At 37.4% G+C, this 27658-nt stretch overlaps 1 protein-coding gene across 14 annotated transcripts in view; it reads right to left on the bottom strand.

Moving 5' to 3' along the window:
* Positions 1–27658, bottom strand: part of R3HCC1L (R3H domain and coiled-coil containing 1 like) — a 95689-nt gene that overhangs the window by 49664 nt on the left and 18367 nt on the right. For 8 of the 14 annotated variants that reach the window (XM_045438485.1, XM_045438487.1, XM_045438496.1 and 5 more), the window contains one exon: positions 20855–20963. The exons of 5 other annotated variants lie outside the window; for them this stretch is intronic. The gene's annotated coding sequence lies outside the window, so the exon portion shown is untranslated. Of the gene's footprint in view, positions 1–20854; positions 20964–21547; positions 21624–27658 lie in introns of those variants that run through there. One more of the 14 variants, XM_045438486.1, reaches the window with a different exon arrangement.

Here is a 27658-nt window from a genome sequence, read left to right as displayed (position 1 = left end):
TGTACAAAATCAGTTCTTCAGTCATTTGAATTCAGTCACAAACATATAAATTCTACTTCTTCAGCAATGGGCATATATAACTTTGCAGTACTGGATGATGATCTTGGGAATGTAGCAGTTAGTATTCATTTATAAACTTTTATAGAGTGTTCAGTGTTCTGATAACAAAACTAGATTACAAAGTTCTTTATCTAGGTCACTCTGGGCTACTACCTGCAGAATGAAGTCTCTAAGTAAAAGAAAAAAAAAGGGGGGGGATTTCTTTAAACAGGTTACTTTTTTGAAGATAATAGATGGCTCAAAGGTCTGTGATAGAAGAAAATCTCATTTTAAGAAAAAATTTAATAAAGTATAAAGCTAACTAAAAAAGTAAGGTGTTTTTTTGTATTTTCCTTAATGCAAAAGCATTATAAAATAAACCTACAAATAAAAAAGCTGTATCCTCACCTTAGTCACTATTAACATACTGCTGCATATTTTTCTAGACCTAAAAGTTTTTAAAAAGCGTTGTGAATGAGACTTATCTGCTATGAGCACAGATTCCTGTTAGACTTGCTAAGCCAGTTTTCTTCAAATTTTTTCCTGTACTCCAGTTCAAGATCTTTCACATCATGACACAGTACAGATTCACATACATAGATGAGACTGACAAAAAGTCCCATATTAATATCTTTACTATTTGCACTGATCTTATTTTTTTGAATCTATTTTATTTTACTTTAATGAAAAAAATTTAGATTCTTATAACTTAAAATCAATTTATTCACTAAGTTGTTTTACTGACTGAATTTGTAGAATACTATTCTAAACAGTATAATCATGTCAGAAATTTTCACAGCAGGCATAGAAAACATTCTCTATGTCAAATGATGGGGATTTTTTGTTGTAGAGCAAGCTAAAACGGAAAGTAAAACGAGTAAAACATCAGAAGGTTATACCACCTTACAGGTGTTTAGCAAAAATAATAAAATTGGGACTATACCTAATCTTTCCACACTTTTAAGGTCCTCTATTTCCATGGTTGAGCACATTTCCACAAATGAAAAACCAAGAAATGTCCTTCTGCAAAAGAGATTCACTTTAAAATATGCTTGACCTAAACACAACACAGAGGCACTTGTGTGTGATATAATAACATAAAAAATTATACTTGGACAGCAGAGAAATGGTTTCATATTTAAAAACTATAAAATCTGCTAATGAACCACAACTGATGCTGCTGTAGTTTTCTTAACGCATCCTTCCGTAAATGCACTTGCACTAGTTAATACAATGACATATTTTATACTTGAAAACACAAAATAATTCCTACATCCACTTGAAGGTTTATTCTCACTTCTGGTTTGAATACCGGGCTTACAAAATATAGGCTGCATTTCAAATTAACAGAATAAAGACAGTAATTTGTGACATTAGTACCTATAGTTGAAGCGATTACTCTACACCTTCTTTTAACATACCTGGACTGAAAAAGTAAGTTTCCAACCAAGTAGACACTCATTCAGGACACCTTACATAGACCTTACTCAAAGGTATGCAGGAAACAGATTCATTAATGGAAAGCATTATCTAAACTGCTAAACTGGCCGTGTATATATAAAGAAACACAGAAAGGCCTTATTCATTGTGAAAGGCTGTTCTCAGCCCACACACAACACAACTATATTGTGACCTCCAGATAACTGTTCTTTAGTACAGTACACCTGTTTTTATTGTTTCTGTCTCTTCTCCACCTGTCACTTCTTGCCACTCTAAGCATTTTTCTTTCTTTCAATATAATGAGTGCTATAAATTCCATTGTTCAAAGTATATACAACATAAGAATAAAAGTTCTAAGTAAGGATCGGAGATGCCTCTTATTTGAGCAAAATGTACGAACTTTAATATGTGAACTTTATGATGCCTATTTTGGCCCCTGATCAGATATTATTTGCTTATCTGACGATATGCATAATAGTAACATCCTCACTCAACCCTCCCAAAAACCTTACAAAGCAGTATTATTACAAATCCAAATTTACAGATGTGAAAACCTAGCCAAGGGGATGTTAATTAATATATCGAAGGCCAAAGAACTAGAATGTGGCTGATTCTAATCTAGATTATCTGACTCCAGTGTGTGTGCTCCTAACTCTCTTGGCAATATGCTTTGCTGCCTTATGACAATATAAAAAAAACCAGTGTGTTTAGTACCCTCCACTTTAATATCTTTGACAAGTCCCTGGGGAAAAAAAATCATTAGGGATAACTGCATCGATTAGCTGATGTCTAGGAGATCAGAAGCCTTAACTACCTCCTTTCACTATTTCAAAAGCTGCTCCAAAAAACAAAATTGAGTCATGGAAGTGAAAAGTCAGAGGAGCACCACTGGGTCGACAAAGCTGACCAGGAAGTTGTCAGGGGTCTAGCCTTGTCTGAAATTACACTGTGCCTGTTCTACAGGGAGTCCAAATCCAAGACTCTCCATTACCCTTTGAAGATCTACTTGCCAAGGATGACTGTTCTTTTTAAGACGCAGCCCTAAATGATCTCTCTGAATGCCTGCTGCACGTTGCAAATTTCAATAAACATTCCCTGAGTAAATGTGGGGTAGGTATTTTCTGCTCCCTGCTGCCATACCAAACTATTATTAGCTCACCTGACTCTCAGTGATACTTTGAGCTCCTTGAAAGCAAGAAATGCCTTATCAATGTTAGATCCTCAGTGCCCAGCACCATTCCTGGCAATGGATGGCATTCAATAAATGATAGGTAAATAAATGCGTAGAACAATAAACGTTCCTAACACAAAGTAGTATTAATCCGGATGTTTCTCCTTAATTTGAGACTCTGAATACGTGAAAGTATGTGTACTCTCAATGAAAGTTAAGAATTCTTTATCATTGTGCTATTTTTAAATTCAATTCATTAGCTAATTTACTACTAAACAGAACTTTCACCTATCTTAACTTGTATATGACACATGCACATTTCTATTTACAGAAAGAGATCTTATATGCAAACTAACAGAGCAAAATTAAACCAGAGCCAGGTTAAAGGCCTATCCTCCAAACCCAGTTCATTCCTGCATACCACAATGTACTACTACCACCATCAAAGAAATGATGCCCTCTATTTTGTAAGTATTACTCATTTTTACAGTTAACATACAGATTATTCCAATTATGAGAAACACTAAAAAGCACTAAGACTATGAATGTTTCTGAGATTCCAAAAACCTTCTAATATGTTGGGTTTAAAGAACTATACATGGCAACATAATTTAAATTTGTGCTGCACAAAAGAAGTCAATGAATGAAGTACTATGCTAAGTGTTCATATATATTATCTCATTTAACAATCATAAACAAGTTCTTGAGGTATGTACAACTATTACCATTTCACAAATAAAGCCACTAAGACTTAAGGTTGCACATCTAGCTAGTAAGCATTGGAGCTAGAATTGAAACCTTGCTTTGACTGATATTCAAGCACTTAAATAACTGCTCAAAACTCTGCACCCCATAGCATATCCTCATCAAAACAGCTCTGAATTTTCTGAATCCCACTGCCTATTAACATTGTGATAACACACCATATTATTTTTAACTTCATCATTCTGAGAAGTAAAATAAGGAAAATTGTTTACCTTCATGAGCTCTACACATACCTTCCTATCTTAACCAGTGAAATCTTGAATCATATAGGGGCTGTTTATCACTAACTTTCCCTTTTCTAAAACTTAAGACTTTGCTGCTCCAATACCATGAAAACACTGTTGGCATCCACCGTGTTCTGTATAAAATTTGCCACAACTGTTGGTAGTAAAGGTCACTACCTTGGTGACACTGGAGTCTTAGAAGACTTGACCTCTCTAATGCTAGTTCTAAAGGTTTTTGTAGTATTTACCACACTAAATGTTGAGTAAAAACATCTGGGAAAAACAAGGAAATTACGTGATTAAATATAGTAAATTTCTCTCTGCATGGAGCAGCTCTTTCAGAAGATCGATTATACACTATTTTTGTTCCAAAAGAGCAAGGAAGCCAGTTTGCAGATTTTATTTGTTTAGGTGCCAACAGGCTAAACATTAACATTGAAGAAATCAAACTGTCTTCTGGTTTTCTCAATTCTCAAAAACAATTGGGGAAAAGAACTAACTTTATTCACCATAGCTTACACATTGTTTCCTTTTCTCCTTTTCTTCTTTTCTGACTGACTTCCACCCACAGCCTCAATGAATTTTGAATCATGGGCCATGAATGGTGGTATTTATTAAAGTAAACCAAGTATCTTTTCTTCCTGCTTTCTCTCTTAGGGAAAAAGAAAATCTGAAGGTTCTGCAGAAACATACCAAGACTTTTACTGGATATACCTCAAAAGTCTTCTCTATCTATATTCAATCACTTGACAAGTTTCACTGATCTTTACACCTGAGTATCTCTTTAATCTGTCTGGTTTCCCCATCCCTGAAGATACTCTAGGTTAAACTCACTCACACAAATGCCTAGACTATTATAAAAACCCATTTAACCAGTCTCTCTGTGTTGCTTCCTTTCCATTCATTCTTCACCTTGCATCAAGAATGACCCTTAAAATTAGCTGCTCAGGCATCCCCCTCCCTAAAACCTTTCAATGACTTCCCATCATTTTTTTTTAATTAAAAAAAAAACTTTAATGTTTATTTTTGAGAGAGACACAGAACGTGAGCAGGGAAGGGGTCCAGAGAGCGTGGAGACACAGAATCCGAAGCAGGTTCCAGGCTCTGAGCTGTGAGCACAGAGCCCGATGCAGGACTTGAACCCACAAGCTGTGAGATGATGATCTGAGCTGAAGTCGGATGCTTAACCAACTGAGCCACTCAGGTGCCCCCCCCCCATCATTCTTATGATAAAATCAATTTTTAAACATGGCTTATAAGACTTTTATTTTAATATCTGAGAGGGAGAGAGCGCGCACATATGTGTATGAACATGGGAGAGGGGCAGAGAGAGAATCCCAAGCAGGCTCCACACTGTAGCACAGAGCAGTAAGGGGCTTGATCCCAAGAACCAAGAGATCATGAGCTGCACTGAAACAAGAGTTGGACGCTTAACAGGCTAAGCCACCCAAATGCCCCTTTACAAGACACTTTAACCTGGCTCCCAATGAGTTTCTCTTAACTTTTGTCACTTCTGTCCTTATATGCCATACAGCCACATCAAACTTCTTTCGAGATTCTTGAACTCTCCATACTATTCGTTTGGGGGGTGGGGGCAGGGTTCATCTTAGTCTCTACACAATCTCTTCCCTCTACCTAGTCTACTTCCCTGCAGCCTAACCAACTTTGCCTAATTTCTACGTAATCTTTAGGCCTCTATTCATTGTTGTTTCCTTGAGAGCTTTACTTAATCATTTTAGATTAGACCTTTGCCATACACCACTCCTGTTACAGCTCTTATATTTGATTACAATTCCTTCTTTAGTTGTCTGGTCTTTACCACTGCACTGTATGTCCCACACTTAGTACAGTGCCTGAACATATAGCGCAGAATCAAAAAAAATTTTTTTGTTTGGGTAAAATGAATGAATGAACGAACAAACAAAAATAACAATTTGGGGGGTAGAAATTGAAAAGGACAGATTTAAATGGTATTCTGATCAACAAAAGAATCCCATGTCAAAATCACATCCTTAAATAAACAGAACTTCTGAACACTGATTATGATGTAGAAAGATGGAGAATGTCATTTCCATCTTAAACAAACAAAGGTGGAAAATGTGCACAATCACAAATTTTCTTGAGCTCATCAGAGAAGCAAGATCAGAGAAGCAAGTTGGAACAAGCAACTAACCCAAAATCTAAGGAGAGAAGACAGGGTCCTCAAGAAGAGATGGAACATGAATGCTTCCTTAGCTGTAGTAAACAATGGACACCATAAAAGCCAGTATGAAGAACTCAGTTAAAATGTTTTAAAAATTGCTAAAGGCCAAATGTGGACTGCGAGAAGACAGAACCCTTAGCAAACACAGAAACGAGGTGAACTCTCACCCCCTCACAGAATCTTTCCCACAGACTTCAGAGGCTCAAAAGAAAGACTAAGGACTAAGCAAGAGACAGAGAAGTCTAAATCCAGCCTTGTGGTGCAGACTTGGGAGAAAGAAGTAAGAGTTCATGGGGGAAAAGTACCTAGATCCTTCTTGCCTATCTCCCCTACATGAAAGAAATTAAGTAAGGCTGGGGAAAGGAAGCAAATCCTGTTGCCCTGAGGCAGCAGGTGAAGGCCCACTGCAGGTAGGTAAAATAAACAAAACAAGAAGTGAACAAAACAAAAACGCCTCTACCCCTCAAATCGAGGCAAGGTTACTGAAAAAGCCCCACTCCTGAGATCAGGGGAGAGTATCTACTCAAAACTGAGACTGAACCAAACCACCAAAAATGCCGTAACGTTTTTGTTATAACAAGACATAACAACAGGCTAATAAAACTCCTCTTCCCATAACAACAGACTAATAAAACCGTCAGCAAGCTAGGAACAAAAGTGAATTTCCTCACCTTGATAAAGGATATCCACAAAAGCAAAAATGAATAGCTGATTAAAACATATACCTTGCATCACACTTGATGGTGAAAAATCAACTGCTTTCCTCTTAAAATCAAAAAATAGGTAAAGGGGGCACCTGGGTGGCTCAGTCGGCTAAGCGTCTGACTTCGGCTCAGGTCATGATCTCGCGGTTCCTGAGTTCGAGCCCCGCGTCGGGCTCTGTGCTGACAGCTCAGAGCCTGGAGCCTGTTTCAGATTCTGTGTCTCCCTCTCTCTCTCTGACCCTCCCCCATTCATGCTCTGTCTCTCTCTGTCTCAAAAGTAAATAAACGTTAAAAAAAAAAAATTAAAAAAAAAAATAGGTAAGGATGATCATTCTCACCACTTCTACTCAACAGCGAAATTGAAGGTTCTAGCCAATGCAATAAGGCAAGGAAAAAAAAGAAGAAGTCTTTCCAGACTGGAAAGAAAGAAAATTGTCTTTGCAGATATAACCTTCTACAATTAAAATCCTACAGAATTTACAACAATGTTACTAGAACTAATAAGTGAGTTTAGCAAAGTAACAGGATACAAGTAGTAGTTCTATATGCTATCAATGAACAAATAAAAATTAAAAATGTAAAGAGTACCATTTACAACAGCACTCAAAAACATGAGATACTTAAGTATAAATCTAACAAAATATATGTAGAATCTATGCTGAAAACTGTAAGACATTGATAAAAGAAAGCAAAGAATATCTAAATAAAGTTCATGAATAGGAAAACTCAATATTAAGATGTCAATTCTCTCCAAACTATCTTTACATTTCAATCAGAATCTCAGAAGGAATTTTATAGAAATTAACAAGCTCATTCTAAAACAAATAACAGAGTGGCAAAGACACTAGAATAGCCCAAATAATTTTGAAAAAGAACAAAGTTAAGGCAACTTACACCACCCTTATTTCAAACTTACTATAAAGTAATTAAACCAGTGTGGTATTGGAGAAAGGGTAAATATACAGACCAACAGAATGGGAGGGGGGGGATCCAGAAACAGACCCACACGTATATGATCAATTGATTTTCAACAAAGGTACAAAGGAAATTCAATGGTAAAAGGAGAGTCTGTCCAATAAATGGTGCTAAAACAATTAAAATTTCCTATTGATAACAAGAAGATAATTTCTATCCATACCTCACACCACATACAAAACTAACTCAAAATGAATCACAGACCTAAATATAAAACCTAAAATTGTAACACTACTAGAAGAAAACATAGGAGATAATCTTTTTGACTTTGGGTTAAGCAAAGATTTATTAGATACAACACCAAAAATAGGATCCATAAATAAGGAAAAAATGTTTAAATCAATAAACTGGACTTCAGCAAATTTAACTTCTGTTCTTCAAAGACACTGTGAAGAGAATGAAAAGACAAATCACTGACTGGGAGAAAATATTTGCAAAATGACTATCTGATAAAGACCTTTATCCAGAATACACAACAGACACACAAAACTCAATATCCTATAACAATGTGAACAATACTTCACCAAAGATATAAAAATGGCAAACAGGCACACCACAAAATGCTCAACATCATTTATTACTAAGGAAATACAATTCTGTTTATAAGACATTCTGAAAAAGGCAAAACTTGAGGGACAGAAAATATACCAATAGGTGCCAAAAGCTCAAGTTCAGATGAGGGGCTGATTACAAAAGGGCATGATGGAACTCTTCCATCATATATTTGGAATGATGGAACTCTTCTGTATCTTAATTGTGTGGGAGTTACAGGACTACATGCTTTTGTCAAAATTTATACAATATACTCTAAGAAAAGTAAATTTTCTTATGGCATGTAAAATTATATCTTAATTTTATTAAAGAAAAAAAAAATCACATCCCCTAGAAATTCATACCAAAATATAGATGACAGCACTGGCTCTTTAATTTCGATTCTTGGCTTTAAGAAGTCAGTGAGTAATTAGCACAACCTTAATGAAGTTATATTAGTAAGACTAAAGATCAATTTGTTTCTTAAAACTTGAGGCTACAGTCTTTCCTAATTTAATTCTGCAGTCATTACTTAAAACTTCCACTGACTTACTCAACTTAGCATGAGTAAAGATTGTAAAAATTAGTCTCCTTTGTCATCTCTATTATCGACTCTCTATATATAACCAAACCAGACAATCTATGCATTGCACTCAGGGAGATATACTGAACTATATATATTTTTAAATTTTTTTTAATGTTTGTGTATTTTTTTTTTAATTTTTTTTTCAACGTTTATTTATTTTTGGGACAGAGAGAGACAGAGCATGAACGGGGGAGGGGCAGAGAGAGAGGGAGACACAGAATCGGAAACAGGCTCCAGGCTCTGAGCCATCAGCCCAGAGTCTGACGCGGGGCTCGAACTCACGGACCGCGAGATCGTGACCTGGCTGAAGTCGGACGCTTAACCGACTGCGCCACCCAGGCGCCCTGTTTATGTATTTTTTGAAGGAGAGACAGAACGTGAGCGGGGGAGGGGCAGAGAGAGAGGGAAACACAGAATATGAATCAGGCTCTAGGATCTGAGCTGTCAGCACAGAGCTTGATGTGGGGCTCAAACTCATGGGAGCTGTGAGATCATGACCTGAGCCGAAGTCAGATGCTTAACTGACTGAGACACCCAGGTGCCCCATTGAACGATATTTTTCATCTGGATAGTTTTGTTCTGAACAACTTTAGAAAAGAGGACACAGAGAATATTCTAAGATACTCTGATAATTCCAAACAATGTTATGCACATCAATATATAATACTTTTTTACTAAAACACACCTTTCTTTTTTTTTTTCAAAATCCCTTGCTCAAAACCTTAGTGACTCACTAGAGTTTACAAGATATAAATTAAATTCATCTTAACTGGCATTCAAGGTTCTACACAATATGGTGTCACTCTACCGTTCTAATCATATTTCTATTACCTCAGACACACGTCCTCCATTCTACACTGGATAGCCTCATGATCTGTTCACGCCAATTTCTGAAATGCTCTCTTTGAACTGCCTCAGTTTAAAAGTACCTCCTAGTCACTATTCCTTCAAAAGGCTTATCTCAAGTCCAGTGTTTCCCTTTAACTATTTGAAGACACATTGACTTCACCTATCTGTGAATTCATGTGCATTCATACCTATGGTATTCATGACATTATATACTACCTTATATTCTTCTTTACATGTTTCACTTACGACTGTCACCTCTGTAACAGAGGTTCCTGAGGGCAAATGCTATTTTTCACATGCTTCTTCTATCTCCAGGAACACAAGTACTCAATAAATATTCCAAGAAAAAAATTAATGCGGAAGTTAAAGTAATTTTAAATCATTTTAAATTTAAATTAATTGTAAATTAATTTAAAATACTTAACTTCCCAGAAAAGCTTATTTTAAAGCTTGAGAAACTGAAGCCCAGGGCACTAGACTTTGCTCCCCAAGCTCTATGCTGCATCACACTCACCTCCGTAGTTCCAGGGTTGAATGAGTGCCCAACACATGGAAAATACTCAATATTCAAGTATTTTACTAAATTTCATTTCCTAAGGTCAAAGTAAGAACTGAAACCCTGGAGTTCTATCCCAATTCTCCAAAGATTATATTATATTAGTGCCTTGAAATGTTCTCTAATTTCTCATACGTGTTCACAGATTCTCCCTAAATAGACTATGAAAATCACGAAAATCAAAACTCTACTTTCTCCTCCCTTTAAAGCTCACAGAGCAACTACCACAGTGTTGAGCACATGCAGAGTAGGTGGGCAATATTTCTATTAGATTTCTTTAAACATATATGAGCTGCAACATAAAGGCAGCTCATATATACTTTTCTGCCCCATGTAAAAACATATTAGTTACTCTTCCTACTGGGAAGATTTATTTTTCATCATCTTTGGCAAAAATTCTAGAATGCTATCTGCCAGGTCCATTGCCCCAATAAATATGCATCCACAAGCAATTATGGAGATAGATAGCTTATGGGGAGGGGGCACTCTTTGGTCAGGTCCCAGTGCTGGCCTGTGGTTAGGGGGAAGGGAAAGTGGGGGGAGGGGTGTGGCCCCATGATTAATCACTGCCCACTCTGCTTAGAGGTATTTATCACAGCCCGCTGTCAGGTAAATCACTGGAAAAACACCTCTTCAGTAATTAATGTGAAGTGACGGATGGACAGCCCCTGGGCCCATTAATCAGGAACATCAGCAGCCTACTGAGATTATGAATGTCAGGATGCATAAACTGCCGGTGGATCAATAGGCCCAGGAATTCATCCAAGGCTCTCATTTCCGAGGCATCTCCGGTACATTAGACTCCCCTGACCCCTCCCCCAATCTGAAATGAAAAGCAAGGCTTCAGAACAAAGAGCAGGAACTGAGGTCTGAAGTGACCACTGCAAGAAAACAGGCAAGGAAGCTGGCCATGGTAGGAAAGGTACCAGAACAGGCAACATGAGCACACAGCTATACCCACAGTCCTGCCTTACAATGGTTTGATGGACTTAACAATTTTTCAACTTTACAACAGTGCAAACACATACGCACCAAGTAGAAACCATACTTTGCATTTTGATCTTTTCTGGGCTAGCACAATGCGGTACAATACTTTCTAGTGATGCCGGGCAGGAGCAGTGAGCCACAGCTCCCAACCAACCACGCCACCACACGGATAAACAACTGGTATTCTTGCAACCACCCTGCACCCAAACAACCACTCTGTTTTCCCTTTCGGTACAGTATTCAATAAATTACATGAGATATTCAACACCTTATTATGTTCAACACTTCATTATAAAATAGGCTTTGTGTTAAACGATTTGCCCAACTACAGGCTAATACAAATAGGGACATTTAAATCAGGCCATACTAAGCTATGATGTTCAGTAAGTAACGTATATTAAACATATTTTCAACTTTCGATATTTTCAACTCAGGATGGGTTTACTGGGACATAACCCCATCATAAGTCAAGGAAGATCTGTACCGACCAAGAGGCTCTTAGAAGGCTCAGTGCCCTGGAAAAGCAGGGGAATCAGGAAGACAACAGTTAATATTCAATTACTCAGAACCTGACTATCCATTTTATGGGCAATCCAGCTCCTTGCTTCTAGTCTTTTACCCATTTTCCTGTCCATATTTTCTTTTCTTTTCTTCATATCAACACCACTAATGCAGAGAGAAGTAAGAGAAAGAAAATTCAATTTCTGCTACCTAATAACCTAGGTACAAATTTCGGCTTAATAGGAAAAAGAATTTGTATGAAATAAAATCATTGAATTATCCTTCAATTTAATTTAGACTTATCCCTCATTACCATGACAAACTGGGAATTGCCAGAAGCACCCAGTGTTTTCGAAAGGTGGTCGTCCTGATTCATTAGCAGTTACAGAGCATTCCACCAATATAAGATACAGGTTAAAGGTTACACTGTGGTGGGATTCCAGCAAAATGAAATCAGGTCTTAACTCTGTTTCTTCTCCAAGGCAAACAAAAAACTCTCCATCAAAAGGACTGTTCAACTTATAAAGCAGTATGGAGATGAAAATTACTATTTGCTGGTCATCCCAAGTTTATCAAATTTTGTATGTGAAGTATGGCTGGGCTCTGGCCTCATACTGAACACATTCTAGGCTTTGCACTGACGGGAATGAGACTGCACTTGCTGCCACATCCCGCCAAACCCCAGTGCTGTGCTTTGTGGTCAGACTCAGGCCAGGGCTGCAATTGTTGGTCAGAAAGTGTCTCAGAGTTACGGCTGCCTGTTCCGCTAAATCTCATTTCATCCTACTGATGGATGGATGGACAGATGGCTGCTTGGTGAAAGCAGCATTATCAGGCAGCTTCTATGGAGCCTCCGAATGATGGATAGCCCTCTTTCTACTTTCTCCAAACCACCATCGATCCAAGCCATATTTCAGCGGTCAGAAGCCCAGTAATATTAAGACACACAATCAGGTTAAGTTACTTGCAGTGTAAACCTCTAGAACAGAAATTCTAACACCTCTGCTTTGCTGTCATGAACTGGGCTAAAAATGTTACAGTTTCATTCTTTCTAGCTGCTAACCCAATGAATTCCAACAGCTCAAAGCCCAAAGGGAACAGCTGGGCTCCATTCCTAAGAGCACTCTGAAAGCTAGTTTGCCTGCCAAATTTTTTACTAGCCAGTTCTGTGTAATGAATTCCGCAGTATCAGTGAGCAGATCTGTGAATATGTGTATCCAGCTGAATATAAAGCCATCAGAACCATACAAACCATGTACAGTTTGTCAGTGACATAATCACTAACCTCAAATGTGTGGAGCTGTGGATATACCAAGCAGACCCTGTCTACCAACACCAAGGATGGTGCTTAAACCCTGGACAGGTTAAAATTTTGGCTTTTGCTCATAATCTTAAAATTCTCTTTCTATCCCGTCTGCCTTGCTGGCTTCACTGTCTTGTGTAAGTACTAATCCTTGCCTGTTTTCAAGCACACTCCTGTATCCATTTGCTCTGTCTCCTTCTAGACACTCATCTGAACTAGTCTATTTGGGCCCCATGCCCCCTTTGTTCCTTCCACATTATCCAGTGCTCTCAGACAGCAACTCAGACTCATATAACTGGACATATAAGTATCAAAGTTATTTCCACTTGTGTGACTGGAAGAAATGGACTCTGACTCCAGCTTTTTGATACAGTTTCCCTCTGTGATATAGATGTCCTCTTTTTTCAAGCTCACTTATCCCCAAATGACTTCTCCTATGAATGCTTCGTTATCAACTATACCCCAAATCAGGTTGGCCTGGCGCCTAGTATGGCCCCTTTCAACTGATTTGTTGCACCATGAGTCTGCAGTCTAGAGAATTTGTTTTTATTTGTTTGTGGGGTTATAAAAATGTCTCAGTAGAGTGTTGTTCTTCTTGCTCTTATGGTAGCTAACTTTAATACTTTAATATTTATGCCTTAACAGCACCTATACTTCTGTTCCTTGCCAAAAAAAAAAAAAAAATTATAGATTTTTACAATATACTACTTAATTATAATGCTGTATCAAAAATATCACTGCCCTTCACATAAACATTAAAGAATCTTTACAGAATCTCAGAATTACATTACGGAAAAGGATTGCGTAAGTCAGAATTCAAGATCTTAATTTTCCAAATAAGGAAACTAAGGATCCGAGGTTGTGATGGCCATGGCTAAATAGATATTAAGTGACAAAGAACGGCTGGAATCTAGGTTTTAATTAAAAGTGCTGTGCTCATTCTATTTTTCAGACATTTCATTTTCATTTTTATGATTTCAGAGAGAGTGGGGATAAATAGGGTTGAGTGTCATTTGTGTGTGTGCCCGGTGTATTTTGGGGGAAGGTGACCACAAATTAAAATTTGGTCACCCACACTCTTGCGCCTCCCATGAAAACTGCCCACAGGTCATCCGAGAGCCACTCGCTATCTTGGGAACAAAATTAAATGAATCCCTGACAACTATAAACCTCTACTCTTCTCCCTTCTTTATGTACTTGTCCCAGTCCTATCTAGAAGGTTGAAAATAACAAAAGCAGAAAGATATTCACTCCAACTAGAATCAGAAAAGCAAGAAGCTCCATAACTTATTTAAACTAAATGGATAGAAGAGTAACGTGACCTCGTTTGCAAGGATCAAATACACAGCACAAGTTGACTGACTGGACTTTACCGTCTGTCTGGTGGCCAAAATGCGTCATTGCTCTATTTCCTGATTGCCAAGCCACCTCCATACATAGCCCAAAAGCTTAGAGCTAAAAAAGACCTTTGAAAATCATGTGGTATCACCTCATTTTAAAGATGAGAAAACTGGTGTGCCTGAGTGGCTCAGTCGGTTAAGCATCCAACTCTTGATCTGCTCAGTTCATGATCTCACGGTTCATGTGATCCAGCCCAGTGTCAGGCGCTGTGCCAACAGTTCAGAGCTTGCTTGGGATTCTCTCTCTCCCTGTCTCTCTCTGTCACTCCCCTATTTGCTCTTTGTCTCTCTCAAAATAAATAAACATGAAAAGAAATTTTTTGAAGGAAAAGGAAGAAAGGAAGAAGAAGGAAGGAAGGAAGGAAGGAAGGAAGGAAGGAAGGAAGGAAGGAAGGAAGGGAGGGAGGAAGGAAGAAAGACAGAGAGATAAGGAACTGGTTGAGGAATTTATCTGAGACTTACAGTTATTTGAGTAGGAACTGAGACAAGAACCCAGGTCTCCTATCAACTAAAACTAGTAGTTTTATCACCATCATAGTTGCCTTACCCAGTTTTTCAGTCAGTATAAGTTCTGGATATACCAGCTGGACAAACTTTAATCAGTAAGTTAATTGTGCTGCAAAAATAATCACATAATGCAGACCAAAACCAAATACATTATCCATACCAATGCTCATTTCTATTAGTATAAGATGATGAGAAAGACTTTCCATCCCATTCCCACAAAAATGTGCCTCTTACACTGGGCAAGATCTCTATTACAACTATTCTTAACACCAGACACACATTTCTCTTACCAATTTTGAAAAAGGCACTTCCTCAGAAAAGATGGCTTGTTTTAAGTGAATAATAAGAAATGACAATACTTTGAACTCTTATTTTATTCCTATAAACTCCCTAAGTTCATAGGTTGTTTTATTTGCATTAACCAAATACATTTTAAAATAATTTTTTATATTCATTTGCAAAGCTATCTTAAGTCAACATAGTAACGATCCTTTCCTTTCATGAAAAAAGTCTTTTTACAGAGCTTCTATTTGGTTAAGATCTATTAAGCCATGTCTAAGAGAACAATGACATATTCTTCACAATCTGCTGCTATGAACCGTATCTAATTATGTTTTCTGTTGCACGAAAGTTTAGGCCCTACAAGCAAAACCAAAGAAGTCGTAGAGTAGTACCAAAAGTAGTAGCAGAGGAAGAAAAACCCAGCTACCACTTAATGAGTGTTTGCCATGTGACAAGGACTATGCTAAATGTTGCATTTATATATATGTGTGTGTGTACGAAAGATCTCACTTGATTCCAACTATAATACTATGAAGTAGTTATTATTATCCCAATTTTACAGATGAGAAGTCTGAAGCTTAAGTAACTTAAGATCACACAGTTTTGAGTGTCAGTTAAGACTTCAAAGTCCCTGCATTTAACTGCTACAATTCACTGCTTGACATTCAGCAGGATGGTGTCTCACAATAATGTATTAATTTCATAATTATTCACAATTTGCTTAGAATGTATAAATACAAAGCAACCAGAGTTCAAAGACCGCTGCAGTAAAACAGTAAAACCAACAAGGGTAAGAATGAAAGAACTTTAATGCTTTCATGGCATGCCTATTTCCAATAACCTTCCAGACTTAAAAGTGCTGACAATAATAATTCACTATAGTCTCTGAAACTTCCTCATTCACCTTGCCTCACCCTCAAAACCATATGGTGAAGAACCTCACCAGGTGTCAGGAGAGAAACTCCCTCTCTTCTATTCCCCATAAGAATAATCGCTATACGTCTTCCTACCAACTCCCCCAACCATTTGAAAACATTATCCTTCTCTACATACTTCCCTTTCTCCAGAGACACATGTGAACATGGGAAGAGCAACCAGTGAAACTGGTAACACAATTCTTAGACTGGAGGAAGCTTCAAAGCAGAATGTAGAGTGCACTTCAAATTTGAGTTTCCAAACAGAAGAAACTGGTACATCAAATCCCTGTAGAAGATGGTTTTTTCAGATGTCATCTTAAACAGAATATAATAGTTACAGTATTTTAGTATTAGTCTTTAGTATAAATCTGGAGATTTACAGCCTCTGCGTCTCTGCATGCAATTGGACAAGAATATGGTTTGCATAAATGAAGAAACATTCCATGAGAAATCTGAGTATTAAGACAATGAAAGATATAGGATGCATGATTCCAGCAGGATCCTGGGGGTGCCAAAATACATAAACAAATTATGGCATGAAAAGGTTTTTCTCACAACTAAACACAATTCATGTCCTCAAGTTATTTTACACTCCAGTGACTATAGTCACCATGCATCGGTACCAACTGATTTCACGCTTTATAGGCTGGGAAACAGTCCGTAGCTTAGCCTCTTTCACACACCACTAACATGGTATCCCGGTAGTTCACCTACTTAACTATTCCCAGTTTAATGTTAGTGCACCTATTACTGACCAACTCAAAAGGCAGTAATATAGACCAAAGTTGTAACATAACTGAACACAACAGCAATATAACATGTAATTGAAAGGTGGAGAGATAGCTCTGCTTCTTATTCCACATATATACCTGGTGGCAGGGGGGAGAGAGAAGGAAAAACTCCCTCCTAAAACGTTATGTCCCTTACCAGACATCTGGAGGTTGGTCTGTTATTTCTAGACTTATTAGAAATTAGTTCCTCTACTGATCTATCTGGATTTCATCCCTAATATCCTACAGTTGACAACAGAGTTGAAATTGACAACGCTTTGAGGGCTGTACCTCAAACATGACATGCATTAAACTTGATCTTTCTTTCCCTTTAGGATTCACAGACTAAAGCTAATAAACCACACAGTAAATTTTCAAAGTAGAAGCAACCAGACTTAATCTGTGCTGAGTGTTATATATGTTATCTCATTTTTAAAATTATTTATTTATTTTAAGAGAGCAAGAGAGAAGAGCAGGGGAAGGGCAGAGAGAGAGGGAAAGACAAAGAATCCCAAGCAGGCTCCACACTGTCAATGCAAAGCCCAATGTGGGGCTCGATCTGAGCCGAAATCAAGAGTCAGACGCTTAACCAACTGAGCCACCCAGGTGCCTCTATATTATCTCATTTGATCCCAACTACAAACTAAGAGGTAGCTAGGTATCTTAATTTTGCAGATGAGAAATCTGAAACTTAAATTACTTAAAATCACACAGCTTCAAGCGTTGGTTAGGATTCCAAAGTCCCTGAACTAGTGTACTAGACTAGAATATAGGCCTCCTAAAAAATGGGGTAAAACAGCAGAGAAAAGCTTAAAAAAACAAAAAAAGTGCAATAGCAATAGGAGAACAATTGTAAAGGAGGTGGAATCCCTATGTTAGAGATATAGTTACAAATCTGTGTCTCTCTCCCCCTCCTTGAAGCTATGCTAGCAAGCGTGAAGGCCAAATGTGGCTGGTGAGAAACTGAGAAACTAAAGCAAGTTACACTTCAAAGTAGGCAAAGAAAACATTAGATAATTAACAAATAAGAGCTTCTCTTATATGCAGATTGAAAGCTTACTAATTAGAGATTCAAGAATAAATACTGTAATTAACTTAGAATATAATCTCTTCAGAGCAATGTTCCTTTAAAAAATCAGGAAGCCTGTAGAGAGCACTACAGAAGGCTTTTCCAAGAAGTACGATGTACTGAACAAACATGACTCAGGTACTAAAACTGCAATTCTAATCTATTTTTCTTATGATACAAAAAGAAAGATAAATGTTAAAGACTGGTAAAAGCTAACAATAGGTAATGGCATTTTCTTGGAGTCAAATATTTTTTAAGTGCAGATACTGTACTGATACAGATACTATGTTGGGACAGTACAGATTATAAAGACTACAATAATATAACATGGTTTGAACCACATGAATAATGTAGCCTCCCCTTTAAGTTGTCCCCATCTAATTGGGAAGATAAAATATTTTTTTTCAAATTATCATTTTAGGGGCACCTGGGTGACTCAGTCAGTTAAGCATCTGACTCTTGGTTTCAGCTCGGGCCATGCATGATCTCACAGTGGTGAGACTGAGCCCCCATCAGACTCTGCTGGGCATGGAGCCTGCCTAAGATTCTCTCTCTCCCTCTTCCTTTTCCCCTTCCCTGCTCACACACGAGCACACACTCTCAAAAAAAAAAAAAAAAAAAAAAAAAATGTTTTAAAATAATATATGATAGCTAAGTAAAGAGAAAAGCAGTAAATGATAAAAACCCAGAGAGATATCAGTAAGGGCCTAGAATGGTTGAAGATGTAATAAAATAGGTGGAACTGGAGTTAGGCCTTTATAAGCTGGTATAGAGAAAGAGAATTGAAGGGAGACACTGCAAGAAGATTGAACAATATGAAGACGCAGTAAGTCAGAAAGTGATATTTTGGAGACACTTACAGAAACTAGTCTAGCTAGAGCCAAAGGCTGAACCATAGTGAACCATAACTCACCCCACATTAAAGTCTATTCCACAACCCAGAAATATTCAGAAACCCATGTACTGATGTCTGATGAAGACTGCCATGGCTGGCCAAGTGGTTCTAAACAACACTAGTTGATGGTATGTGTACGTAAGATCTAATATATAAATAAATAACAGGATATATATTCGTCTGAGATAAAGGCCCAGTCATTTGGGGATCTCGATATGGTAACTGGCCTTCCTACCATTACAATAATTCCTGGAAAAGATAAGCCCCATCCCTATCACCCTGACTTTTATAGTCTCATTTCCTGGTAGGAAGTGATATTTGTAGTCTCTTCAAAATTTTTAAATCTATCCAATCCACACTCTCATCAACAGAACATGCAGCCTTACAGTTTTTTAATTTTTTTTAACGTTTATTTATTATTGAAAGACAGAGAGACACAGAGCGTGAGCAGGGGAGGGGTAGAGAGAGAGGGAGACACACAATCTGAAGCAGGTTCCAGGCTCTGAGCTGCCAGCAGAGACCAACGCTGGGCTCGAACTCACAGGCTGTGAGATCATGACCTGAGCCAAAATCAGTCACCCAACTGAGCCACCCAGACGCCCCGTAGCCTTACAGTTTTGATGACAGAATGAAACACTGACACCTTGAAAGGAAAAGTGAAATACACAATTTTCTACTCCACCAAACCCCTCCGCCTCACACACAACCTCTGGCTGTTCACTTCACAATCGTTTCGGTAGTACCAACAAGAATAGCTTCCATTCCAACTGCCCACAGAACCAGAGTTGCCCTGCTCTTCTCTCATTTCTTCCCCTCCCACCTCCTCTGTAACTTAAACACAACCACCTCACTCAGCTGGCCGTCTTCCCCAACTGCTGCCCAACGATTCACAGGCCTTCACAGATTGTCAGCACTGCGTTCAGGGACTTGAGAAGTACTCTTGTGGGACAGCGCAGTGTGTTAGTACACCATTTTCCCGGACACAATGTCACTCTTTATAGCCAGTTGCAAATTAGTTTCTTCTTAAAAAAAATAATACTCCTAATAAGACAGGTACAAGGAGATTTTAAATAACCAAGATTAAAACTCATTTTGGTTTGCTCTAAGATTGGGGCCATTTCAGACTCATGCACAATGAAATCTCATGCCTCTACTCATAGCAGCCATATACCCCCTCTAGGAATATCAGAAGTACGCTTTCTGATGCTAACAAAAGCAAAGACACCACCAAAAAAGATATCAAAGGAGAATCTTCTTTCCCCTTTTTTCTGTAGCTATAGTCCTCATCCGTAGATTCCATTTGAGAATACTTTAAGCTCTGAACGTCAATATTTACTTCTCATTATTTTTGTGTAAAACCATTTAAAAGAAAATTCTTCAAGTCACCAGTATCATTTCATTACAGTTTCCAATTTTCTGCCACATGCTTCAGCAGCACCCAAGTACAATTATCTTCTAACATTTGCTATGACTGACCCTCTTATTGCCACTAAAGCCTTCACCCTACGTATCAGCCACCCAGTTAACACTGGCAAAAAATTAGAAACAGAAGCTGGAACAGACTGAAAAGACCGTAAGAGGATGTGACTAAGAAAGTCTTACATAACAGTGGTTATATCAACTTACTAAGTCTTCTTGGAAAAAAATTTAATTGAAAAAGAACACCTATAGAGTAATATGAAATAATAAAAATCAGTTTCACTAGCTATCTCATTATTTTTCATTTCTAATTTCTTTCATAGCATTATTCACTCTGCTTCTTTATGCTTTACTGAAGATATAATCTTCCTGAGTCAGTTCTTCACACCTCTATAATAACATAGCTTCTTCACTGCTCCATATATGAACGAGAGGGAAGTTCTAGAGCTTGAAAGGATGTCAATTCTCTGTTCCTACAGTGGAAGAGACTAAACAAAGCAAAACCAGTATCCCAGCTTTGAGAACTAATTCTAATATTTAACCAGCCCCTGTTCTCTCTACAGCAAACACCAAAATTAAGAACAGTGAATAGAAGAAAATCTTTAAGAGACCCTCAGTCCTTCAGGAAACTGCCACTCTCAAACTTGTTTTAAATGAGTTACAATTAAAATGACACTAAAAGAAACAAAATATAAGCAAATAAATATTTAGAGTAAACAATAGTTCTATAAAATACGCACAAGTATAGTCAACTGACTTACCAAATAAATGACGTTTATTTTTTGAATAATAAAACTCTAGAACATGCAGACAGATTTTATCTGAAGGCAAATGGTACAAAAGTTTCCTTCTGATAAACAGCAGTCTCACCTGGAAAATAATAAAAGTTATTTTTATAAAAATATATAATTACTTCTTTGACACTAGTCTATGCACTTAACTTTCATTATCTCATTTCGCGAATGCTAAGAGTTTAACACATTTACCTACCATAGAATGTGCAATGAAAATAAACACAAACAGATGAAAATACTTTTTAGTAGCTCATCAACCAAACAGAATAAGAAAATGTCATCTTTTCTCATTCTCAGTCCTGTGAGAACTAGTCTGAGGGGGCAGAAATGCCTATCAATTGTATTCAAAAAAAAGAGAAAGTGGGGCACCTGGGTGGCTTAGTCGGTTAAGTGTCCAACTGCAGCTCAGGTCATGACCTCACGGTCCATGAGCTCAAGCCCCACATCGGGCTCTGTGCTGACAGCTCAGAGCCTGGAGCCTGCTTCAGATTCTGTCTCCCTCTCTCTCTGCCCCTCTCCTGCTCAGGCTATGTCTCTCTCTCAAAAATGAATAAATGTTAAAAAAAATTTTTTTTTTAAAGAAAAAAACCAAAATAATACAAATGATGAAAACCACAAAAAGATGCTCAACTTCTAGTCATAACTACAGTTCTAACTTACAGGATGGCATATGGTGGATGCTCAATACGAATATGCCAGATGGTTGGATGGATGGATAAAAAATAAACCTCATCAGCTAGCAAAGAAAAAATAAATCATATCAGTTACCAAAGAAATGCAAAATAAATATATAAATACACAGTACTTTTGTTTGCCCATCAAACTGACAGACTTAAAGAAAGAGCAATAAGGTCCTATTTTGGTAAAGTAGACAGAAGAATTCACACATTGTTGATGGAGGTATACCTTTTAATAACGTATAAAGCATTTTAACAATATTTCAGAATCTTTTACATATCAAAGGGGCTTAGGACCAGGCAATTCTTCAAATACTTTATCATAAGGTAATAACTGACCTCTACCATAATACTTCTCCCAAAACTATTTATAATAGTGAAAAATTATAAACAACTTTAACGTCCACCTATATGGGTAAGGTTAAATAAATTATGGTATATCTAAGCTATACAAAAATAGTCATTAGAAAGAATAATGTAGCTCTATAAAAACTGATACAAAGATCTACAAATATATTGAGTTTTTTAAAAATGGAAAATTTAACAAGTGTACGAAACCAATATAAAAACTTTGAAACATTCCTGAGTAGATGTGAACAAATGGAAAGCTTGTTTCCTTGTTCTCAGATAAAAAAAAAACTCAACATTACTCAACATCATAAAGACGTCAGTTCTCCCTCAAGTAATTTATGAATTTAACGTAATCCCAATAAAAATCCCATTTTGAACATACTTTCTTCTAGAGATAGACAGCTGACACTAAAGTTCAACAGAAAAATAAAGATGTAACATGACACATTAAAAATGTTAAAAGCTATCCCTTGATATACTACAAAGCCTCTATAATTAAAACAGCGTGATAATGGTACAGGAATAGACAGATCAGTGCAAAAGAGTAGAAAGTCCAGAAATAAACTCAATGGAAACTTAATGTATGCTAAACATGACATCTCAAAACACTGGGGCAAAACTGTACTTTTTAAAAGAAAAAATATACTGGATGACTAATTAGCATTTGGAAGATTATTAAATTTGTATAATATTCACTAAAAAAAAAAACTCTAAACAAAGCAGGGATCCAAATGTAACAACTAAAACGTGTAAATTCTTCTCTACCTTGGGGAAAGAGAAAGGTATTGCAATTACAACCCAAAATTCAGATGCAACAAAAGACTGAAAAATTGAACTAGATAAAAGCCTAAAAACAGACAAACACATGCACGCACACACACACACACACACACACACACATAACCAAAAAACAACGGACAAACTGGGAGAAAATACCTATAACATATAGAACTTAAAATAGCTAGCATCCCTAAAAAAAAAAGAACTCAGAAAAATTGAGGGAGAAAAAAATCTAATAGAGAAATAAATAAAAAGATACAAAACAATTAACAAACACAAAAAAGATATTTAAATGACCTTTATACATATGAACAGATGTTCAACCTCACTACTAACAAAAGAAATAAACATTAAAACTATATGGAGGTGCCACTTCTTACCTTTAAGGTTAGCAAAAATTAAGAAGTATAACAACACTCTGATGGTTATGGGAAAACAAACACTCTCACATACCGCTGGTGAGAATTCAAATTTATACAACCCCCACAGAAGGGGATACAGCAATATTTAAGAAATTTACACGTGCTTCTAAACTTTTGACCCAAACATACCATTTTAGGAATTCACCCAAAGATATATTTCCAACATACAAAAATATATATGACCAGGTTAGCCACTGTAGCACTGTTTGTAAATGCAAAATATTGGAAACATCATAAAAGAATGGCTAACATCCTCACAACACAGTAGTGATACACAACTGTCAGAGGGAGGAAAAGACAGACGGAGAGAGGGTGAGTCTATAAATTGATATGGAATGGGTTCCAAAATACGTTGTGTTAAATGAAAAAACCAAGCACAAAAGTTTTCTATAGTATATATCTTCTGTGTAAAAAAGAAGAAATCAGAAAATATACATGTATCTCATCATTCCCGGAGGGAAAACACACAGTAAGGATAATTCAGAAAATGATGAAACTGGTTATCTACAGAGTGGGGTAGAAACCGGTGGAAAGGGGGGAAAAAAAAAGGGGGGGAACACTGCTCTGAGTATACATTTTTTTGTACAATTCTTACTTTTGGAACCATGTTAACGTTTCACATATTCCAAAATAAGGAAGATCAGTTAGGATGGGGAGAAAAACTCAGAATGAAAATAAACTCAGAACTGTATTTCAGGGGCACCTGGGTGGCTCAGTCGGTTAAGCGTCTGACTTCGGCTCAGGTCATGATCTCACGTTTCGTGAGTTCAAGCCCCACATTGGGCTCTGTGCTAACAGCTCAGAGCCTGGAGCCTGCTTCAGATTCTGTGTCTCCCTCGCTCTCTGCCCCTCCCCCCACTCATGCTCTGTCTCTTTTTTTAAAAAAAAAACTGAACTGTATTTCAAATGACTAACATAACCATGTGAGGATGGGAAGAATGCTAGGGAGAGAAAACAAATCCAAGTAACTTTTAAACATGGTTTTTAGATCAGCACTGTCCAACAGAAACATGATGAGAATCACATATGTAATTTAGTATTTCTGATAGCCACATTTCAATAAAATAGGTGGAATTAACTTTATTAATATATCTTATCCAATATATCTAAAATATTTCAGTATATAATCAACATAAAAATATTACTAAAATACTAATAAGATCTTTTACCTTCCTTAGTTTATACTAAATTTACAAAATCCAGTGTATACTTTACACTTACAAAACAATTCATGTGTAGTGGCTACCCTATTGGACACTGGAGATTTAGAGTATATACCTTTAGGCTAAAGAAAAACCTATCAACAAATACTGAACTCTGCTCAGGTGTCTTTTAAATAGTGGTATGAGTTAGCAATTCTTAAGTTTATTCTAAGATTGAGCCAATAAGTAAAAATATGAATAACAGGGCTAGATTTTTCCCTGTTGGAAGAGGGAGTTCTAAATACAGAATAAAGGAAGGACAGACTAAACCCTGTAGTACTGGGTTGGAATCAGAGGTTATCAGTATAAACTCACTGCTTTCAGTAGACAGATGAAGATGTACTGAGTGTGTGTGGACGGACACACACTTACACCACAACACAACTGCTTCCACGTACCTGCTGAGAGGGCCTAGAGCAATGAGGGCATCTAGGGTCCAGATCACGGCTTTTAAAACTATTCTCTACCAAAAGCAACCAGAGCTCCTTAAAGAAATAACTCATTCCAGGGCTCAGGCTGGGAAAGTGCAAGATGAGCCTACATTTTGTTGCAGTAAAAAGTGAGGCAGTGCTCAAAGAATGAGTAGGCTAAGCCAAAGGGAGACAGGAATCGGCTTGAAGGGACAGCAAGGCCAAAAGGGGAACAGCATCAAAATAAATAATTATGAAATAAAGTATTATTATAAATAAGTGTAGAAGAAATGGTAGATTCACATATTCTATATGTTGAATTTCTAAATCTACTATTTTGGAACCATCATGAAAATGATTCAGGCAGAAATCACCAATCAATACTAAAATTGGTGAGTAAAAGTTCAAGAAGTGGGGTGCCTGGGTGGCTCAGTCGGTTGAGCGTCCGACTTCGGCTCAGGTCATGATCTCGCAGTCCGTGAGTTCGAGCCCCGTATCAGGCTCTGGGCCGACAGCTCAGAACCTGGAGCCTGCTTCTGATTCTGTGTCTCCCTCTCTCTCTGCCCCTCCCCCACTCATGCTCTCACTCACTCTCAAAAATAAATAAATGTTAAAAAAAAAATTTAAGGGGCGCCTGGGTGGCGCAGTCAGTTAAGCGTCCGACTTCAGCCAGGTCACGATCTCGCGGTCCGTGAGTTCGAGCCCCGCGTTGGGCTCTGGGCTGATGGCTCAGGGCCTGGAGCCTGTTTCCGATTCTGTGTCTCCCTCTCTCTCTGCCCCTCCCCCGTTCATGCTCTGTCTCTCTCTGTCCCAAAAATAAATAAACGTTGAAAAAAAAAAAAATTTAAAAAAAAGTTCAAGAAGTAACATCTATAAAGTCTCAAAGTGTTTTCTCAAACGTATTTCAAAATTAGAAACAAAATGTGAATACTTAACCCCACTGAACTATATACCTAAAAATGGCTAACCTGGTAAATTTTATATTATGTATATTTTACCAACAAAACTACAAAAGGAAAAATAGTAACTACACGGGAAAACCTGGCAGACAGTACCATTTAAAACACTTAAAAAAAAAATCTTTTTTTTTTAAAGGTAAAATCAGCAAGGATGGATTTTTAATGAAGTGATCTAAGATCACATTACCAGTAATTCTTAAAACAGTTCTTTTTTTTTTTTTTCAACGTTTATTTATTTTTGGGACAGAGAGAGACAGAGCATGAACGGGGGGAGGGGCAGAGAGAGAGGGAGACACAGAATCAGAAACAGGCTCCAGGCTCTGAGCCATCAGCCCAGAGCCTGACGCGGGGCTCGAACTCACTGACCGCGAGATCCTGACCTGGCTGAAGTCGGAGGCTCAACCGACTGCGCCACCCAGGCGCCCCCACATTACCAGTAATTCAACATCCTACACCACCTGACATGATGTCCTGAGAAGCATAACATTATTTCTACAGTACTCCTGCCAAAAATGGATAGTCTGAATCCAATCATGAGAAAACATCAGATAAACCCAAATTAGGGGCATTCTACAAAATAACTGGCCTGCACTCTTCAAAAATGTCAATGTCATGAAAAAAAATACAGACTGAGGAAATGCTCCAGATTAAAGGAAACTAAAGAGATACGACAACTGAATGCACTCCATGATCCAGAATTTTCTTTTGCCATGAAAGCACATTATTGGGACAAGGGCTGAAATTTGAACAAGCCTGCAGATTACACAATAATATTAAATCAATGTTAATTTCCTGATTTTTAAAACTATACTTTGGTTACATAAAAGAATAACCTTATTTTTAGAAAATGCACTCTCAAGTATTTAGGTATACAGGGAAATAGGTCAGCACCTTACTGTCAAACAGTTCAAGAAATATTTAGATAGTATGTATATGGAAAGAAAGAGAGAGAGAGAGGGAGGGAGGGAGAAGGAGGATAAATAAGAGGAGGGGAGGAAAAGTAGGAAAAAAAGAGGAGAAAGGGAGGAAGGGAGAGAAAAAGGAAAAGTAGTAAAGTGTTAATGTTTGAGGTATCTGAGTAAATTTTTTGTAGATTCTTGTAAGTTTTCTGCAGTCTGAAGTAATGTCAACATAAATTAAACGCCCCTCAAAAAAGAAAAAGATGTTAGTACAGTACCTGGCACATAATCTGCAGTCAAATGAATAGCAGCTGTTAGATGTTAATATGGACTCTAGATTCTACACAAAAAATTCTCTTGACATAACAGATACACACATTTATGGTGGGAAAAAATGGGGAGAGAAGCAAAATAATACATATAATATGTTCCATTTAAACATCCTCACACAAATACACGTAAATGCACGGGAAAGACTAGAAAATATACACTAAATGGTTAATAGTGGTTAGCACTGGGTTGAGGAATCAAAGTGATTCTTATTTTCTTCCTCATACTTACCAGTATTTGCTAGCTTTCTTATAATGAAGATGAATCATTTTTATGTTTTTTTCTAAAAATTACTTATAGAAATTAAAAGGATAGCCTGCAATCAAGGAAGGCATGGCATTCTTCATTTTCTATAACAATACCCTCTTTGCAGACCCATATTTAATTATTGTTTTTGAGCACCATATTGTTACTTGCCTTTCATTTATTAAAATTATAATGATCATGTAGTATCATTCTGATAGGGAAAAATTATGTTATAAGATGGTCGGACAGGACTGATAGGGGAATTCCAGTCCCCGCCCGAAGACTCCCCTTCCGGGTTCTTCCTCCTACCCCACTTGCAGCGTGCACCAAATTATTACTAATGTGGAAGTAACAGACTATAAATTGTCCCCCATTCTTGCGCTCGGGTCTCAGACCTCTGGAGAATGATCTCCTCTGAGCCTGCCTGTGTGAAATAAAACTCTTGCCTTCCAAGATCTCTGAGCGCCGCTTGGTTCTTCCATTGGGTGATCCAGA

The sequence above is a fragment of the Leopardus geoffroyi genome, chromosome D2 (assembly GCF_018350155.1).
Source record: "Leopardus geoffroyi isolate Oge1 chromosome D2, O.geoffroyi_Oge1_pat1.0, whole genome shotgun sequence".
Classification (NCBI taxonomy): Eukaryota; Metazoa; Chordata; class Mammalia; order Carnivora; family Felidae; genus Leopardus; species Leopardus geoffroyi.
Note: the sequence above shows the minus strand (reverse complement) of the source record. Positions and strands in the feature narration are given on the sequence as shown.